At 39.9% G+C, this 15,104-nt stretch overlaps 1 long non-coding RNA gene across 2 annotated transcripts; it reads left to right on the top strand.

Moving 5' to 3' along the window:
* The first annotated feature begins 766 nt into the window (after positions 1-766).
* On the top strand, positions 767-11,734 carry LOC145778681 (uncharacterized). 2 transcript variants are annotated; one of them, XR_014290455.1, is made up of 5 exons: positions 767-1,425; positions 8,506-9,200; positions 9,684-9,746; positions 9,944-10,051; positions 11,595-11,734. It is a non-coding gene; the product is annotated as an uncharacterized LOC145778681 (long non-coding RNA). The 2 variants fall into 2 exon arrangements; XR_014290456.1 differs by having other exon boundaries at positions 789-1,413; positions 8,907-9,200.
* Positions 11,735-15,104: the final 3,370 nt, after the last annotated feature.

A 15,104-nucleotide genomic window follows, 5' to 3' on the forward strand; every position in this document is an offset into this window, starting at 1 on the left:
TCATTTTTAAAATTAGCCTAGTCTGATCATCATTATCAGACTTGCTTTAATAAGAAAAAAAGTTCGAATTTATTGGTTTTACTGCATCAGCATGCACATATCTTTCACATAAAATGCAAAAAAATGGAAGTCAAAGCGGTTTGTTAACTGTAGAACAGTCTAAAATATGTGAAAATTAATAAAACCACTCAATTTCAGCCCCCCCAAACTTCAACTTTCCGTAACTCAAAAAGTTCTCAACTTTAGGCTGTGAAACTTTACCAGTTAGTCTCAATTCACCATAGCACCAATCAGAGCTTCCAATTTTGTTTAAAAGATTTGTAACAACGGAGATCCAGGGGGTGGGCCTTATTACTGGCTGGGCCTTATTAGCTGCAGGTGCCTTACAATATATTTAAGTAGGCATATAATAACATAAAAACTTTTAATACCACAAAAAGTGCTCAATGCTAAGCAAAAAAGCAAAGCAGATCGAATTAAATCAAATAGGTATATACATGTTTATTTCAATAGCGCATACATATGATCCATCTTCGGAAACGAAGGGCGAACATCATCATCACATAAAATTATTGCTTTTTAAGGATGAGTTTTTCTATTGTTTGCCTGTTACTTATTTCAGGTTATAGTTATATTTCATTGTCCATTAAAAATTACCATTGTTAAATGACAAGATGGAAGGCTCATACATTAGTAAGCCTACTAGATTCATAACCACGGTTTTGCTCTCGGGGTGTATGCTTGAGGCTTGAGCAACACATTTCAAGGACTAATCTCTATTCAGAGGCATCTAGTGGATGGAATAATTCGTCGGAAACTTCACTCTGCTAATCTCGGTTACTTAGCCTGAGTCAACAGTTTAAACTAAAGCATGTGCACTATTGAACAAAAATAACTTGACTATATTCTACAGGTTTGCGTAGCGGCCAGAAACAACCTATCAAAGGTTTTCTTATCCTGAGGATAAATATTTAAAACCAACCGGAAGGGAGTTATTTTCTGTACATATGATTTATAAGCTGTGACTTTGTAATGTGCATTGGTTAAGTTGACAAACCAAGTAGAAGGTCATTTTGTTAAATGAAAGTGTTACATCAATTGCTTGTATGTGTCTTGACATGGCTGGTGTCTCTTGCAGTGCTTGCTAAGCAAAACCATTTTTAGGCTGAATAGTAGGCAGTAGCTCTTTGCTCTAAATTGAAATTCTGTAACTAATATGTAATGATATAATTTACAGTGTGTCATGAAGAATAAGATAAAATGGAACTGTTGTTTTGTGTCGACTTAAGCAAAGCATTTGAAGCAGCAACCAGGAGATGGAATTGTTGTCAGTCGTTGTCTTTAAATAACTACATTTCTCCAATCTGAGTCCGCCTCTTTTATGGATGCAGTGAAACAATGATTTCTCCAAAGGTAATACTGATAGTCCAGCAGCCCGTGACGTATTTGTAACATCATAAGGTACAAAAGGTTTGAGTGTTTTATCAACTTTGCCCCACTGTGGGATGTTCAGAAACCCACATCCGAGGTTTCACTGCTGGGGCGTTTGGGGGCTACGGCCAGGTGAAAAACCCATTTTGGGGGTCAAAAAAACATCATAAGGTACAAGAACAAAACCTACGCCAGATTTTATGCCTTTACTTGTAGACTTTGGAACAAGTCGATCTGGGTGCCCCAGGTGGGGCTTTCCCGAATAAGGGGCCTCCAAAGTTCGGGCAAAATACATAAAAATAACATTATAAGGTACAAAGATGGAACTTCTTTCATCAGTTGGGGCATGTTCCACTGAGTACGAAACAACTTTTCTTATGGCCCTAAGATGGGGCTTAACCTCATTTTGGGGGTATAACCCCTAAAATTCACAAAATCAACATCATAAGGTACATGGATGAAACCAAGTGTATGTGAGATAGTACCTCACTTACGGATTTCAGAACATTAAAATTTGGTCGCCCCAGGTGGGGCATTCCCGAATAAGGAGCCCCCACAGTTGGGGCAAAATACGTAAAAATAACATCATAAGATAGGCTACAAAGATGGAACGCTTTTGACAGTATTTATTCATTTTTGGAGAAGAGTGTTGTAGAAAATGAGGAAGTTCAATTGATGATAGATATTTGTAATCAGTACGTTACACACATAGGCGAACTATTTGAAGATTACGATTCATCCAACAAATTTAGCGTGCAACACTTGCAAGGGAAGCTTGTGCAACATTTCAGCAAAACCATACAAATACAAAAAAGCAATCAAAAGTTAGATTACATACATGATCTACAAAAGAACTATGGATAAGTCCATAGCTTTAGAGAAGGTGGCTGCCGAAAGAAGTTGTGCGGCTATAACTGTTCGTGATGTTGCCTTTGTGATTCCTAAAGAAGTGCTTAAAATGCCAAAAAATCATCTTCCAGAAGAATTATCAGCGAGAGATGTCGTGAAAGGGGAAGCTGATATGCCAAACGTTTTGCTTCAGTTTTTTACTCATTTGATATGTGAACCAGATGCACGCAGGGGAAGCAGTGAACAAAAACTTAATAAAACTGCATCTTTTTCTCAGGATGTGACATATGCTGTTACCAATGGGCGTACAAAACCATCTAAGCATTTGAAAATCGGAAACGCAGTAAAGAGTCTTACGAATAGCAAAACAGTGATTAATATCCTTAATCGTCTCGGGCACTGTGTAGCGTATGATTGTGTAGAGGAAATCGAAACTGAGCTTGCATATACTCATTTCAAGCAAAACCGTGCAACTCCGCAAGGAATAGACTTACAACCTGAACTTTGCACCGGTGTAACTTGGGATAATTATGATGCTTTTGTCGATACTTTGGATGGAAAGGGAACCCTCCTCGACACAGTTGGCATCTGTTTTCAGAATCTGGTTGTAACTTCGGAAACGGATAAAATTGTAAAGGAGCCTCAACCTGAAGATGGAATCTTTCGGCAGAAATCGAGGCAGCGGAGGTCACTGGCAGCTGATGTTGTAGATCTTCAACCGTTAGAAAGCGAAAACAGATGACAGAGCTCGTTTTTTGGCTCTTCAGAATGAAAAGAAAATTCAAACGCACAAGGCTTTGCAAAACTTTCCTACGATTGATTCATTGTGGATGGTGTCCCTTGCCTTGGGTATTCCAAGGACACCTATGTGGGTCGGATGGAATGCAAAAGTATTCTAAGATAACTTCCCAAGACAGAAGATCTCGTACCTTCCGCAGATCAACCAGTCTCCCACCAGTCTGCAAGTGGTTGCTGAAACAATGAGAAGATTTTTACAGATAGCAGATGAATGCCAGCAAGAGTATATGACGTGTGTTACGTACGATCTGGCCATTGCAAAACATGCCCTCACCATGCAAGAGCAAGAAAGTCCAAAATATGACGGTTTGTTCATATTACTGGGTGGTTTCCACATTTGCATGGTGTTCTTTAAAGCTATGGGTAAGTACTTGGATGGTTCAGGTGGTCCATACATCCTAACAGAAGCTGACTGACTTTGGTGTAGCTTGTAGCTGACTTTGGTGACCTTTTGGTCTTTCGCTGCCATCCTTGTTGTGCGAATTATTTGTGTTTATTGTGTTTTTGCTTTTTGTGTCTTTCTTTTTCGCCAACAAAACAAAAAATAAACTGAACTGAACTGAAGCTGGTATTCTTCCCTAAGGATCCCTTAACGGGTTTCTGCGTGGTACTCATTACAATAGGTCAGTGCTCTTCAACCTCTTTGTCAACACGGAACCCCTCATGTAATTTCGCGTTTGTCACGGAACCCCACTAACAAAACTTTGGTTAAACACTGTTTTTACTTTATTCTCACAAAGGCTCAACACTCAACAGCAGCTCAAATCTGTAGTCTCTACTCTACTTAGTCTGCTTGTACTTCTGTGATCTTTACATGGGCAACATTCTATGACTGTGATGCAACAATAACGTTCTTGTTGATAGAATAACAATAAACAGCAAGTGACGCCATAATTAAATCAATGTTTTATTCGGTTGTTGACTGCATTCAACCTCTTGTTTAACAAAATGGTCTACTTGGAGTGTGAATGCGGTGCAGTGATCTAAAGAAATCGGAATGACGCATCAAAAAACTCACGGAACCCCTGTTGAAGAGCACTGCAATAGGTGCAAACGAATACACGTTCTTTTCGGAGCAGCATTAGAAATCTTGCATTTTAATCAATTCTTGTTACAATGCCCTGCTCCTGAAAATCTGGACAAAGAACTACGTCGTTTATGTATGCGTCCATCCCAGTCAACAATTGGCTTTTTGGATGACAATGTTAAAAACTTTTTGAGTTCCTACCAAGAATTTTTAAGGAAAACCGAAACAGGAGAAAATGGCAAGACTGCCCAGTACTGGTATGGATACTTAAAACTTGTCAAGACGTAGGCTACCTCCTCTTTGCTCGGAGTATTCATTCTGCAAATCATCAGTTGTTTGTGCACTGCATAGGAGAGATGTCAAGCGTGTTCTTCATTTTCAACCAACCAAATTATGCAAGATGGATTTTGCGACTGCAGGATAACATGCTACAAATGGAAGAAACTCACCCTGGAATAAGTGATCTGTTTGAACAAGGCATCTTGTCCGTAAAAAGACCTGAAAAAAACTTCTGTTGATGTGCTGTTGATCAAGCTTTGGAGCAAACAATCAATGCAGAATCCGCCAATCGACTCACTGGGATTAAGTCTTTTACCAATTCAATTGATGCCAGACAAAGATGGGCACTTACCCACTTTATGCGCCGATCGATCCTTCACCACTCAAAGGTTCAGATGGAAGCAATTTTCCCCCCTGCAAAACTGTGCTCCATCAGAAAACACTCAGAGCGAATTACATTTGTGGCATTTGGAATCATGTTGCCGCAAAAGGAAGCTTTTTCCAGACATCAGTTGAAAGCGGCTGACGTTTGGAAGATGGTAAATTCACTCCAGTTTGGTTTCATGGAGATCCAGTTCCGTCCACGCTGGACAACGTTCTGCAAAGTGAGAAGGGTTTGGACCAAGACGGAACAGAATCAGATGATGAAACAACAGAAATGGATGAATGTAACTTTTCTGACGACGAACCTGCAGACCTTTAATGAATAGATGTTTTTGCCTTTCTCCACCTCAAGCATAAATAAACTGTAGGCTATAGCCTACATAAGCAACTCTTTAGCTTTATTCTTGTAAACATGATAGAGTATGATTTGAACTTGTATTAATTTTACGGTTTCCACCAGAACTCACGAAACCACATGGAGCAAAGTGTTAGGAGTGATCTTTTCACATGGCTGCAAACCGGGGCCAATGGTGCATAGCCTACTCGAGAGAGATTATGCAGGAGGCATGCTTTTTCAAGAAGCCTTTTGACTTGATGAACAGGGCATACGTTTTGAAATAGTTCAATGTGCATCTTTTCGTTCTAGTGTATAGTTTAACGTTTCTTTCGCACGCCGTTCCAGGTTTCGTTATTTTGTAGCGAGCAATTTTTCCATTTCTTTCAGCACAAATCACATGTTATTCGAGAAGTCCTCTCAGTTGTTTAAATGAGACCACATAGTGTGATTTGTTTCTTTTCAGTGTTTAGTCTGAGAGAAACTTAATGTAGGCAGGCCTACGTAAAATCAGGGGCGGATTAGCAAACTGAATTAGCCCGGGAATTTAAAAATAATAACGGTCCACTTCTATCAAAATAGATTTAGCATAAAAATGCTCGTTTCACAAACAATTTATTTCATTTCAGAAAAAGTCTTTCACTGGTAATATGATGTAGGCCAGGGTGTGCAACCTTTATTACAGGAGGGCCAGATATAAATATTTGGGTGAAATCGCGGGCCGCACGTTTATTTAACATATGCTTTTTAGTAGTTGCAGGCACAAAAAAGTAGTTTTTTTGTTATTTATGTTATTCTTATGGCATTATTAGGGGTTATCTCCTTCCAAACGTAATAATAATTTTTTCTCTGTAGTCTTGTATTGAGATCATTCAGGTGCGTAGTTAAATCAACCAAGAAAACTAGATTGCATATTCAATTTTTGTCTTCCATTTCAGTTATTGGGTGCCCTTTTAGTTTCAAAAATTCACGACTTCTTTCCGCAATTCGTAATTTCTTCGCAACATGCAGCCCTTGCTTAATCAACGCACCTAGGAAAAGTACAGTAGATCTTTATGTGCCCTGTTGAAATCATCCAGAAACTTTTGAAACTGACAATGGTTGAGCCCTCGTGCTGGAATGAAATTTACTGCCTTAATAACCGGGATCAAGACGTGTTTGAACTTCAAGGATTTTGCGCACAGGTTTTGCTGGTGAATGATAAAATAAAAAATTGCTATGTCATCATCGATTTTTCTCTTCCTCAAGGCAGACTTCAAGAGACCTATAAATCCAATGCCAGTTCCGAACATGGATCGAGCACCATCAGTTGCGATTCAGCAAAAACTGGACCAGTCCAGTTCAAACTTGTCAAAAGCATTAATCAATTCAGGAAAGATGTCAGCCCCAGTTGCCGTGCTCTTCATTGACTGTAGTGACAGAAGCTCTTTCGTTTCGTTCAAGTCTTTGTCCACTCCTTCTACAAATATGGCCAACTGTGTTGTGTCCTTCTGGTCCGTACTTTCATCGATCGGAATATTTCATGAAACAAAGTTCTTCACCTTATCCCTGAGAGTGTCACTAATATTACAAGCAAGATCATCGATACGCCTCGCTATCATCCACCGTGACAGACTTATTTTCTCGCTCACTCTTCATTTTAGGGCACATTTCTTCTGCGACATCGATAAGACACTGCTTCACAAAATTACCGTCAGAATACGGTTTTATAGTTTGAGCTGTTTCCTGTGCAATTCTGTGCCTCTGATCTACTGACGTTCCAAATAATTAAATACAATCGGATTAGCGGTGGCTGGTGGGAGATTTCTAAGATGGTTAACAAAAGGTGCGAAATCTATAATAATCCACTCTACAATGAATTGTTCACACGTACTAAACTAAACTATAAACACGTTTCGTGGGCCGCATACAATTCAAAATTGGCACATCTTTGCGGGCCGCACAATTTTTCTTCGCGGGCCGCATTTGGCCCGCGGGCCGCACGTTGCACACCCCTGATGTAGGCTATAAAATTAGACATTGTACGTGTTTGTATAGCAAGCTTCGATTTGAAACTTGAATCATTGTCAGTGTTATTCAAACAAAGAATAAGGATATTGCGCTACGACTATTATATTTCAAATAAAATTTTCTTTTGTACATAAAACAGGACAGTGACCCTCTAACCGGCCAACCGGGAACGTTCTCGAATTCCCAGTAGGCTAATGATTAGCCGCCAATCCACCCCTGCGTACAATATCTATTTTCATAGTGATAAATTTTAACTTAATAAGCAAATGTTATGCTGTGTAGATATTATATCTTACATGCTTCGTTGATTTTCCAAAATATTTGCAGACGCTGTGAAAAAGATATGAGAGACACTTGGTTTTATACCTTATGATGTTAATTTTGTGAATTTTAGGGGTTATACCCCCAAAATGAGGTTAAGCCCCATCTTAGAGCCATAAGAAAAGTTGTTTCAAACTCAGTGGAACATGCCCCAACTGATGAAAGAAGTTCCATCTTTGCACCTTATGATGTTATTTTTACGTATTTTGCCCCAAGTTTGGGGGCTCCTTATTCGGGAATGCCCCACCTGGGGCGACCAAATTTTAATGTTTTGAAATCCGTAAGTGAGGTACCATCACCTACACTTGGTTTCATCCATGTACCTTATGATGTTAATTTCGTGAATTTTAGGGGTTATACGGTTATACCCCCAAAATGAGGTTAAGCCTCACCTTGGGGCCATAAGAAAAGTTGGTTCGAACTCAGTAGAACATGCCCCAACTGATGATACAATTCCATCTTTGTACCTTATCATGTTATTTTTACGTACTTTTCCCCAAGTTTGGGGGCTCCTTATTCGGGAATGCCCCACCTGGGGCGACCAAATTTTAATGTTTTGAAATCCGTAAGTGAGGTACTATCACCTACACTTGGTTTCATCCATGTACCTTATGATGTTGATTTTGTGAATTTTAGGGGTTATACCCCCAAAATGAGGTTAAGCCCCATCTTAGGGCCAAAAGAAATGTTGTTTCATACTCAGTGGAACATGCCCCAACTGATGAAAGAAGTTCCATCTTTGTACCTTATATCTTACTTTTACGTATTTTGCCCCAACTTTGGGGGCCCCTTATTCGGGAATGCTCCACCTGGGGCATCCAGGTCGACTCGTTCCAAAGTCTATAAGTGAAGGCATAAAATGTGGCGTAGGTTTTGTTCTTGTACCATATGATGTTTTTTTGACCCCCAAAATGGGTTTTTCACCGGGCCGTATCCCCCAAACGCCCCAGCAGTGAAACCTCGGATGTGGGTTTCTGAACATCCCACAGTGGGGCAAGGTTGATAAAACACTCAAACCTTTTGTACCTTATGATGTTACAAATACGTCACGGGCTGCCGTACTATTAATTAGGACTGGGCTAGAAATCGGCCTTATTTTTATGTGACTTTATTAAAACAGTATACACCTGACACAAAATACAGCCTGATTAATGTACTACTTTCAAGAAGGAAGACGTATCTTCTGACAGGCATAAAACTCATAACAATGCTGGATATAAACGTTTCGGCCACAAGCAACATGTCTTGTGACACAAATCAATTTCTCTTGTGTCAGTTTAATCATATTTTGCCAGCAATCGATTTTGATAAGTAGGAATGTCTTCCGTCGAACTTTTGTCAACGAATAAACTTGACAGAAGAAGGATCCCATGGATCAAAATTGATTGCTAGATGAAACTGGTGAGGTGAAAACAAGTTAATTTTATTTTTGTAACTTGTGCTCAAGTTTTCACTCTCCTTTATCATATCCAGGCTTACGCTCCACAGTTGAAGATTCACACAATCCAAAATCGTTGCTTATTGCAGCAACACAGCTGCAGACTTGTCATCTGAAAGTTTTTCAAAAGTGATCAGTCCGTTTCGGGGGTCTACGTCAACGAGAGGAAAAGATCTCCCATAAACACCCTCCAACTGTGTCCATTGACATTGTCCATTGACTTGTGGACGAACTTACAAACAGAAGAAAGGTCTCCAAGAACATTCGAGAATAAAACACCGCCCTTCTCCACCCGATGCGAGAGAAACAACCCAGGAACCAGATATTTGGTAGATATGTATTTTAATTTCTTCTTTGTAGAGAGTGTCTCACATGGTAAAGTTTGCTTTAGTGTTTTTTATTTTCTTGAAACTACGCAAAAAAAAATTTTTGTTATTTCTTTTAGATGATACAATTTGGGTAGAGAGGTAACTCTTTTAAACCATAAACAGACATAACTCAGCAACAACACTACATTTAACATTATAAAAACAAAAAGCGAACGTTTTCGGCTAGTCATATAGCCCTTTTCAAGCCTATAAGAAAAATACATTTTTAAAAGAAATGCCAAAGAAAACCTTTTAGAGGAGAGAACCTCCCCTCTCGTATAATAAGCTTGTGGATTATTCTAAATACAGTACAAAATACTTAAAACAAAAATTTAAAAAAAATTTGAAGTAATGTTAAAATAATGTTAGTTAAAAGACTGAGCTTGTGTTTATGATGAAAAGATTTTTTTAATACCTCTGGAGTGTAATGAAAATGATTTGCAGGGGGAATGTTTCTGATGGTGAGTTGTATGAGGCTGCGGAGAAATTTTCACAGAACAGAGAGAGGTGGGTTTATTTTCGCTTTCATGAGCTTGTGTTTTTGTGTCTTCAACACGTTTTTTTTTTTTTTTTTCTAAAATAGGAGAAATTATATTTAAAAACACTAAATTAAATTTTTAATAATTTTAAAGTTGAAATAAATGTTAAAATAATGTTAGTTGAAAGACTAAGCTTGTGTTTATGATGAAATATTTATTAAATAGTGAGCAGAGTGAGAAACCCGTATCAGAACTTCAAGTGTTAGAGGAGAGTTGGTTGGTGGACTTCTTTCTTTCCGACTCTCAGGTTGAGGGACTAGAAGAAGACTGGAGGTAAGTCTGCAGTATGTTTGACTCGCTATTTTTACTTCCAGTGTAGATTCAAACGATCTGTTAAAGCCTGATGCTGCGGGTTCTTTTTGGCAATATCAAATCACACTTAGCTTTCGGAACACAGTTCCCTAGTCATGTGCTATGACGAATGGTGTTGAAGTCATTGAGTGGTTCTTTAAAGTGGCTCTTTGGTTTAGCTTGAGGCTGCCGGCTGTTGAGTTTCTGTGCTGTTAGGCGTTACTGCTGTGAAGTTTTGTTGGATCAGTAGATTAGGTGACGTAGTTCTTCCCTTTCGGCGCGGTTGTTGATTTTAGGATTTTGTTTGCTTATGAATATGGCCTCTTTGAAACGTAATTGTACCGCGTCATTTTCTCTTGCAATAATTTTAAATTCAAAGTCTGCGTGGCATTGTTGTTGGTGATCAAATACCGAACTTTTATCCGAGCTGAGATGTTCTTTGAGGCGGGAGTGGAGTGGGCGGATCGTGCTGCTTATGTAGCTTTCCCTGCATTTTTTGCATATAATCTTATAGACACAGTTCTTGGTGTTGCACATGTCGTCGTTCCGTAGTTGGCAGTTTTGCAGCCGGCAGGGTTCGGGTTTTTGTGGTTTTTTAAGTGCGTCTCGGAGGGTTCGGGAGCGCCGAAAGAGGCGGACTGGTAAGTCCAGGTCTTTGAAGACTTTCTTTATTTTACGGTCCGCGTCGTCGCTCATATAAGGAAATTCGAAATGTATTGGGTTGTATGGTGTCTGAGGGGAGGATTGTTTGCTTTGTCGGTGTCGTCGTCGTCTGGGTGGTTGTTTAAGGAAGTCTTTGGGAGAAATTTCGTGCAACACCAAGAACTGTGTCTATAAGATTATATGCAAAAAATGCAGGGAAATCTACATAGGCAGCACGATCCGCCCACTCCACTCCCGCCTCAAAGAACATCTCAGCTCGGATAAAAGTTCGGTATTTGATCACCAACAACAATGCCACGCAGACTTTGAATTTAAAATTGTTGCAAGAGAAAATGACGCGGTACAATTACGTTTCAAAGAGGCCATATTCATAAGCAGACAAAATCCTAAAATCAACAACCGCACCGAAAGGGAAGAACTACGTCACCTAATCAACTGATCCAACAAAACTTCACAGCAACAACGCCTAACAGCACAGAAACTCAACAGCCGGCAGCCTCAAGCTAAACCAAAGAGCCACTTTAAAGAACCACTCATTGACTTCAACACCATTCGTCATAGCACATGACTAGGGAACTGTGTTCCGAAAGCTAGTGTAATTTGATATTGCCAAAAAGAACCCGCAGCATCAGGCTATAACAGATCGTTTGAATCTACACTGTGAAGTAAGCAACGATCATGCTGCTAAAAGCGAAACTCATTCAACTACATTCACTATGTCTAATTCATCTTCTAGAGAAAAAAATTAACTTCGTCTTACTAGTTTGCATATGATTCCTACAATGAGAAAGATTTGTTTTGTATATGATTCCTACAATGAGTAAGATTTGTTTGGTATTCCATTTTTTTTTTTTTTTTTAAGGATGGTAACTAAAGAATTTAATCTGTCTTGGCTGTGGAGCCAAGATCGTCCGATCGCGAAGGAAACATTCAACCTCTTTCCACCCTGTGATTCAATCATCCCTCTTCAAGAACAAAACATCGAAGCCTCCCTTCAAACTTTTGATGAATGGGATCTTAGGAGATGTGAGCATCGAGGCTGCGACGCCCAATGTCTCTGCGACATTTTTGACTCATTTGAGGAGGTTGAAACCCCACCTCAATCCTCACCCAATTTGTTTAATGATGAATTTTGGAGCGTTAATAAATCGTGTAAATAAGTATTATTCTGTTATCGAAATATACCACACAACAATTTGTTTTATTGGACTGCACAAGCGAAGAAATTGTAAGCGGAGTTACACAGCAATTAAATCTTTTTCGTTGATCCAAGTGTTGAATTCAGGTGGATAGCCTAACCATTTCACTTGTACTTGTTTATTCCTCGACAATAGCTTCAATTAGATACTCATCATCATTCTTTATGATTTTTTGAAGTTCTTGAGGATAAAAACGACCTTGAAGTTCTTCGTTGTTGTAGTCTTTTAGTTTGTAAAGAATAGGGCTTCCAATGAATCGTTTTGAAACGATAAAATTTTCTTCAGTAAAGTTAGGCATACAGTATAACCTTTCTCAAACAGTTGCTTCACCTTACTGATGCGAACCTTATCTCCAACCTGAAATTCGGAATCTTTGAGGGGTCGTTGCTTTCCATATAGAACCTGCCAAACTTCTTCCTGATTTTCCTTATTAACCGAGGCAGGAGTTCTTTTGATCGAGCGATGATAACTGTGATTGTAGCTCCACAATAAATCGTTCAAGACGTCGATGTAGGCAGAGATGTACGCATACGGCCGGATTGCAACTTTCTAAAAGGCCGGCCCTGCGTCACTGCTTCAACGTCTTTACCAGTATGAAGACTTCTCCAATTAAAAATTTTGATAGGGTCATTTCAGTAGCACATTTGCCTAGCTGATGATTTGAAGGCTTTTAGTTTGACACCAGGCCTTCAAACTCGTGTTTTTTTCCGGCAGCCATCGTGGCCTACCGAGAGCTCCTTCTCGGCGGCCAAATCTGCGTGCTTGGAGGCCAAAATACAATAACGATAGCACAAGTAAATAGCATTAAACTTGCAACAATGTTAAAATGATCACTTAGCGTTGTTGAAGTCTGGGCGACGTCCTGCAATAGAATCGTTGTACCACGCATTAAATGCTTTATCGGGATTGTAATCCGGTATTGCGGGATCATCTAACGACCCTAAATTGTTTTAACTGCTCCCAGCTCAGTAAATTGTTTCAACTGCATACCGCCTTTCATAAAACTTGACCATTTATTCCGTTATGATGTCACCATTGAGGGTGTGAAGTCACTAACCCACAGCGTTCTCAACTATGAAGACACGTGTTTTACCCACGGATGTCAACTAACCTAGTTCTCCTTTTTAACAACGATTCAATGTCCGACAACATAGAATCGATATAAAAACGACAATATTGCCAGCCGATGTAAATTAGCACTTCGGATTAACACTTCGTTAAAATAAACATCGGGAATTGCAAACAAGACTTACAGCGCTGGTGATCGCAGCTGGATATATTCAATACAACAGTAGTGACTATGATGGGCTGACCTAATTCTGCGTCACTCTTTGATACTACATATTGTCGACATTTAATCCACGATCATTCTATTGCGAAATTAAATAATTGGCTAGAAGAAACCGGCGGCCAAACTTGGCCGACGGAGGAGGTAGCACAGGCGGTCATTCAAGCACTACTTAGCGGCCATGGCCGCCGGCTGCTTTAAGGCTTGGACACCTTATTGAAAGGAGGCTACTGAAGTGGATGTCTCCGAGTCTGCAGACGTAGAATCAATGTAAAAAAAAAACTGATTTGCTATCTGGGGTTGAGTAATAATTTGTGTAAAAGAAGGACTGGCTTGCATTACAAACTTCTTTTCACAAAAAAAGAACCCTAGCCTTTTAGCAATGCAACAAGAGGAAGATGCCATTAATTAACGAAAATTATGACATGGAAGACCCTTATCATTAAGATCTGCTCCAGGCCAATTCTAAAGATATTTATAACAGAAACCTGCTGTGAAAACAAACATGCGCGGATTAGCTATTTAGCCCCACCTACCAGTCGTAATGAGGTTTTTGTAACCTGATAAAACAACAATTTTCTCAGCAGTTTTTTTCTTTGTTGGAAAACAACAGCAATGATAAAGTTACAAATAGTAAACGGGAACAAAAGGAAAAGGTGGTAAAACCACAGAAGTTTAAAACGTGCATACGATGCAGATTTACGTAAGTTAAGCACGGTCACACACCTAAAAAAAACTTCAGTTCAAGAACTAATTGAAATGGGATTTGTTGAAATGTCCACCAACTTTGAAAACAAAAGTCCATCAAGTCAGAAACAGCAAAATCAAACAATGATGGTTCAACTCTGTGGTGTGCGCTTGAGCAATGCAATGGATAGATGGAATAATTCCACTGCAAAAACTTCACTCTGTCAATCTCAGTAACCGACCCTGCATCAAAAGCCTTTACAAGTATACGAAACTGCCGGGAACAACCAATCGGCGGTTTTGCCAGTCCGACGATAAAGATTCAAAACCAACCAATTCAAGCCAAGAATAGCTTTGCATTAAGCGGCACCTAGTAGATGTAATCATTCAAATGCAACAACACTTTAACCAAGTTATCTCTGCTTCAACAAGATCAAACTTTAGCCTACTTTGGCAATATCTGTGACAAGGCTAATGTCGGTGGCTCAAAGCTTGTAGCCTACAAGTATACGAATGTACGAAACTGCAGGAATAAAGCTTCAAAAGTGTTTCTCAGTCCGAGGACAACGGTTAGGCATTTTTCTCATATTTGTCCGCCCCGATAGCTCAGTGGCTACGCGCCCGGCTCAAGATCACGCGGCGCTGGTTCGACTCTCGGGGTGTGCGCTTGAGCAACGCACGAACTTCATGATTTCAGGACTACTCTCCATTCAGCGGCACTTAGTGAATGGAATAATTTCCCGGCAAGAACACTTCAACAATCGGAAACTTCACTCCACAAATCTCGGTAACCAGCCCTGCGTCAAAAGAGTATGCGAAACTACCAGGAATAACCTATCAAGGCTTTGTCAGTCCGAGGATAAAGACTCAAAAACAAATAAATAATTGAAAAGTGGTAAAGTGAAGCAGCGCTGGTTCGATTCTCCATGTTTGTGCTTGAGCAAAGCATTACGACCACGACGACAACATCTCAACAAGTGAAAACTGCAAAGCTTCCACATGGAGCCGTCGCATGGACCACATGGAGTCGTCGCATGGACCAACCGCAACCTCGCCACGCGTCCACGGAGAGTTAGAAGCCAGGAGTAATTCCTTCACCAGCTGTTGATTCTTCATCTGTTTCCTCCCCAGCTTGGGCCGACTGTGCCAAGATATGGCCAAACGATCCACAGAGGTCGACTCGCCACTGCAGACCTTT

Source organism: Aplidium turbinatum, chromosome 1, assembly GCF_918807975.1.
Source record: "Aplidium turbinatum chromosome 1, kaAplTurb1.1, whole genome shotgun sequence".
NCBI lineage: Eukaryota > Metazoa > Chordata > Ascidiacea > Aplousobranchia > Polyclinidae > Aplidium > Aplidium turbinatum.